The 5823-nt window shown below is 46.5% G+C and overlaps 1 non-coding gene across 1 annotated transcript; it reads right to left on the bottom strand.

Moving 5' to 3' along the window:
• Nucleotides 1-3438: 3438 nt before the first annotated feature.
• On the bottom strand, nucleotides 3439-3545 carry LOC116861702. The gene has a single exon (XR_004381531.1). It is a non-coding gene; the product is annotated as a U6 spliceosomal RNA (small nuclear RNA).
• Nucleotides 3546-5823: the final 2278 nt, after the last annotated feature.

The following is a 5823-nucleotide window of genomic DNA, read 5'->3' on the forward strand; positions in this document are numbered from 1 at the left end:
GAGAGAGAGCATGAGAGAGGAGAAGGTCAGAGGGAGAAGCCGACACCCCAAGGAGCTGGGAGCCCGAGGCGGGACTCGATCCTGGAAGTCCGGGATCATGACCTGAGCTGAAGCCAGTTGCTCAACCAACTGAGCCACCCAGGCACCCCTATAATAGGTCTTGAATCAGGTAGTGAAAACCCTCTAACAGCCCTTTTAAAAACGTGTCTTGGCTATTTCTCGGTCCTTTGACTTTTGGTATAAATCTTAAAATCAGCTTGTCGATTTTTCAGAAAAGCCTATTTGGAATTTGTTTGGGATTTCATTGAATGTGCAGATATATTTATGGAGAACTGCCATCTTAACAGTAAGTCTTCCAGACCATGAACTCAGTGTATCTCCCCATACGTTAAATATTTCACGTTTTCAGTGTGTAGGTTTGCATATCTTTTGCTCAGTTTCTTTTTTTTTTTTTAAGGTTTTATTTATTTATTTGACAGACAGAGATCACAAGCTGGCAGAGAGAGGAAGGGAAGATGACTCCCTGCGGAGCAGACAGCCCGATGCGGGGCTTGATCCCAGAATCCTGGGATCATGACCTGAGCCGAAGGCAGAGGCTTTAACCCACTGAGCCACCCAGGCGCCCCAAATCTTGCCATTTTAAAGTGAACGGTTCAGTAGTGTTTAGGTACTTTCTCACTTGTGTAACCACCACCATTATTTATTTCCAGAATCCTTTAAGTCCTGTGCCCATTACCAGTCACTCCCTATATTCCTGCCAACCCACTAGTCACCAGCTTTCTTCTGGACTTCTCTGACTTATTTCACTTAACATAATGTTTTCTAGGTTCAAACATATTGTAGTATGTATTAGTAATAAACATGGGAAGGCAAATATCTCTTCCAGATGGTAATTCCATTTACTTTGGATATATACCCAGAAGTGGGATTACTGGATCATATGATAATTCTATTTTTAATTTTTTGAGGACCACCTGCACTGTTTTCCATAGTGGCTGCACCAATTTGCATTCCTAAAACAGTGCTTGGGGTTTCCTTTTCTCCACATCCATACCAACACTTATTATCTCTTATCTTTTTGATAACAGACACCCTACAGGTGTGATCTGGTGTCTCTGTTGTGGTTTTGACTTGCATTTCCCTACTGCTTAGTGAAGCTGAGAGCCCTTTCACATGCTTATTGGTCATTTGAATGTCTTCTGTGGAAAAATGTCATCATCTCTGGTCAGGTTTCTTCTTGTGAAGTTAGCCCCCATTGCTGATGATTGTAAAGGATGTTATACTATCATCCCTTCTTCATTTAGTAGCTGGAAAATGTTCATAAAGAGACATTTGCCCTCATTGACCATTTGGCTATCCAGAGATACAGTTCATAGGGAAAACACATGATAGGTGCTTGATTTTTTACCTTTATTTCAATTTTTTTATTTTTATGTTTTAGGATTTTATTTATTTAAGAGAGAGCATGTGCTCATGCAGGAGGGAGTAGCGGGGAGGGAGAAGCAGGCTCCCCGCTGAGCAGGGAGTCCACAGCCAATATGGATCCACCCGGATTCCATCCCAGGACCCTGAGATCATGACCTGAGCCACTTAAGGCAGCTGCTTAACCAACTGAGTCACCCAAGAGCCCCTATTTCCAATTTTTTTTAAGTAATGACTTGGTTTGGGCGTGCCTGGCTGTCTTAGCCAGTGGACCGTGCAACTTCTAATATCAGGGATGTGGGTTCAAGCCCCACGTTGGGTGTAGAGATTAGTTAAAAATAAAAGCTTAGGGGCACTTGGATGACTCAGTGGGTTAAGCCTCTGCTTTTAGCTAAGGTCAGGATCTCAGGGTCTTGGTATTGAGCCCCGTTTTGGGCTCTCTGCTCAGCAGGAAGCCTGCTTCCCCCTCTCTCTCTGCTTGCCTTTCTGCCTAGTTGTGATCTCTCTCTCTCTCTGTGTCAAATAAATAAAATCTTTTTAAAAAATAAAATAAATAATAAATAAAAGCTTAAAAAATAATAAGATGAGTTGGTTTACTAGTGTCCTTGAGAGGTAACAATGAAGTTTTATTTTGTCTTGAATTGCTTTTAATATAATAATTGATTTTGGGGGCGCCTGGGTGGCTCAGTGGGTTAAGTCGCTGCCTTCGGCTCAGGTCATGGTCTCAGGGTCCTGGGATCGAGTCCCACATTGGGCTCTCTGCTCAGCGGGGAGCCTGCTTCTCTCTCTCTCTCTCTCTCTCTCTCTGCCTGCCTCTCTGTCTACTTGTGATCTCTCTCTGTCAAATAAATAAATAAAATCTTTAAAAAAAAATTGATTTTGGGCTTTAACTATGCTCACGTGTTTTGTTCCACTGTCACTATTGTCTTTACTGATGTTCCGATTCTCCCATCTTTGCCAGCAGGAACTTCTTCAAGCTGGGGCTTTTTAGGCTTTTGACCTCAGTCCAGCGGCCTTTGATAGCTTTATTGTTTTCTTATTTGACAAGATATTCCAGGCTTATCTTGTCTATTGTATTTCCTGTGCCAGACATAAAATCAGCCATTTCTCCGAAGAGCCCAGTTTTCCTTTTAGTGGGAAATGGCATTTGGAGATGTCAGTTAAGGTATTCGAGGTGTTTATTTCTATTGCATTAGTCATTATTTATAGATCTTTTCAGTGGAAAAAACTAGGAAGTATTTATATTTAAACTACATCATGAATGTAGAGACCGCTTTTAGGGAGCAGGCGTAAGCCCTGGAAGCCAAATGGGGTAGAAGGGCATGCAGGGACCACTGGGCTGAGTGCAGACAGACCCATCTGAGTGCAGAGGCGACCCACCTCAAAACAGCTGCAAGACCAGGGCGCCTGGATGGTTCAGTCGTTAAGGGTCTGCCTTCCGATCAGCTCACGATCCCAGGAGTCCTAGGATCCAGTCCCCTTTCGGGCTTCCTGGTCAGCAGGGGAATCTACTTCTTCCTCTCCCTCTGTCCCTGCTCCTGTGCTCTCTCTCGCTCACTCCCTCTTTGTCAAATAAATAAAATCTTAAAAAAAAAAAAAAAAAAGCTGCAGATCCTAGCTGACCAAAGGGCGACTTACAACCGGGCACAGGTACCAAAGAAGGAAAGTTCCACACATTCCCATACCTCCTCACTCCCCTCCTGAATTATAGCCCCTCAGCCCTGCCTCCTGGCAGACAGTCTCTCCCTTGCTGTGCCGCGGTCCTGCCGGCTGCTCCCTTGTATTCAATAAACTTCCGTCTTCTTCATTCTGCCTTGGGTGAATCCTTTCACTGCCCATGCCACCGGCCTCCACCCCATTGGGTTACCCCACAATGAATTTATAGTGATTTTTCCAATTCATATACAGGATGACAGAATTTCTACTTACCCTCCTCCTATTTCCATCTTAAAAAAAAAAAAAAAAAAAAAAGAGTTCCCGTTCTCAATAACACCAACCTGATCACTCCTACAACAGCCTCACGGGAGAGTTATCATGAATTTGCATGTCATCTGTACCCAGGAACCATGCCAATCCTCTCTGTGGTGTTCTAAATTTAGTATATGTGCTGCCAAAGTGAGAACATATCATCTTTATAATCTTTACCAATCTGAAAGGTGAAAAACCGTATCTCATTCTCATGGGAGTTTGCAATTCTTTGGTAATTAATGAGGTTGGGGGGGTGTTTTCATTAGAGGCCAGGGCTGGTTTAAGCCTCTATAAAATTGCCGGTATTGTCCACAACAGCATTCCCCAATGGTCCTTTGCTCAGATCAACAAATGTCCGGTGCTACTATTTACTCACTGGATTTTTAGTCACTGAGCCTCCTCTTAAGCAGTCATATACAGGCATGTTACACATTAATAGAATTGGCGCCTCCTGTATACTTCCCTAGAGCCCAGTAACATATGCACATCACTCTTAAACAAGCAAGTGCCACCTGAAATCATCTCATGGACCACCCACCTGGGGGTGAGCACCACCCTCGAGGAATCCCTGCCCTACAAGTATTCTGACACTGTGCCCCGTGTCCACAGCTCTTCCGTAAGAAAGACCATGTTCCGGGGGAAAACCAGACCCCATGCCTGCCCTCACTTGGTGCTAGGGGCCAGTTCACCCTAATGGTGATGTCCTTCACCATCTAGATGGGAAAGACGACCCAGGGCTGGACTTGCAATGCTGCAGTGGGCCAGCTGGTATCTTGGGGAGCTAGTGCCCAGTGTCCCCGCTAGCCCCCAGTGGCCTCGTCTGTAAAATGGGGAAATCGGAGCAAATGATGTGAAATAGACATGAGAATGCTGCTCCTTAGGGCCACCCATTTTCTCCCATTTTGGGCTCCCAGGTCGGGACTGGTGGTGGGTGGTCCCCATCTGCACCAGCAAGCCTCTCTGTGGTATCACCGACAGAGGACTCACACCTCAGGAGCCTACAAGCTCCGATGCCCAGGGAACACCACAGGCTACTGAAGAATGAGAGCAGCTGTGCCCAGATCCAGAGGAACCGAGGTTAGTGTGGAGGCCGAGAAAAATTAAGGCCATCCCAGCTCAGGTTTAACCTTAGCATAAGAACAGCCATCTTAGCTCCGGCAGCCATCTCAGACCCCTATGCCCAAGGGCTGAACTTTCCCCTACTTTACTTTAGTTCTAAGAACCCCCACCCTGCTTTGGTTCCAGAGACCCCCACCCTGCTTTAGTAACAGGAACCCATAAATACCCCTGCCTTAACTAAGCTCGGGGTCCAAGTCCCTACTCCGCTGTGTTGGGTATACTTGGGCCCAAGCTTAAGCTTGTTAAATAAACCCTTGTGTGATTGCATCGGTGTTGGCTTCTTGGTGGTCTCTGGGACGCGAAAACTCGGGTATAACAGTTAGGGCAGTGTGGGTCTGTGCGATCATCCTGAGGGTGAGACTTGCTATCAGGTCACCCCTGGACAGGGCAGAGACTTGCTATCAGGTCACCCCTGGACAGGGGCAGAGCCCAGCTTGAGAGGGCGTCAGGAGTCCAGAAGAGACAATGCACATATCCTAGAAGCCCAGACGGCACCCTGCTGCCAGCAGCAGGGTCCAGATCAGGGAGGATCTGAGAGTATGTGCGGTGTGTATGCACGCATATGGCCTGTGGAATCTGGGGAAGTAGAAAAGCACAGCGGTTTTAAACCAGGGAGCCTGGCCTTGACTCCCACCCTTGCCCCTTCCTAGCTGCATGGCCTTGGACAAATCACTTAATGATGTCTGCCTTAGTTCCTTCCTCTGCAGAATAGGGATCACAGTATTACCAACTTCATGAGAGTGACAAGGCTTCAAATGGTTAACACATGAAAAATGTCACAAGCATTAGCTTCTGTGTTTGAGACAGAGAGGAAAACAGGAAGAGGGTGAAGGAGAAAGGGCAAATTAATCAAGGCCACTTCTCCAGGGAGGTGGGGGTGAGGGGAGTGATCTCCAGCCTTGAGTTCTGGGAAGAAGATGGGATACACCCCAGTGGGCTTCTCTCACAGAGCTAAGGAGAAAAACAAACAAACAGAAAAAATGCCTAGAGGTGTTTTGTTACTCAGTTAGGGCCCAGAGGTGAGGCCCCTCACCTCACCCAACAAGCTCTTGTTAAGAAAAAAACTATGAAATGTTCAGTGGCCCCTGGGCCTGATGTTATCTGTTAGAGGAAGCACTGAGTTGCCAGATTCTTCTGTGGAGACCAGCCTGCAGCTCAGAGGGGTGCAAATAGCACTTAGTCTTAAGGACAGTCAGAGGGACTGACTGTGAGCTCTTACCACCTGGGAAAGCAACAGCTAAGTTTGTGGAGCGTGCCATGTGCCGCCACAATTCCATGTGCAGGAAGATGATAAATGGCCCTGGACGGTGGGTC

This window comes from Lontra canadensis, unplaced genomic scaffold, assembly GCF_010015895.1.
Source record: "Lontra canadensis isolate GAN:19392208 unplaced genomic scaffold, GSC_riverotter_1.0 scaffold204, whole genome shotgun sequence".
NCBI classification, from domain to species: domain Eukaryota; kingdom Metazoa; phylum Chordata; class Mammalia; order Carnivora; family Mustelidae; genus Lontra; species Lontra canadensis.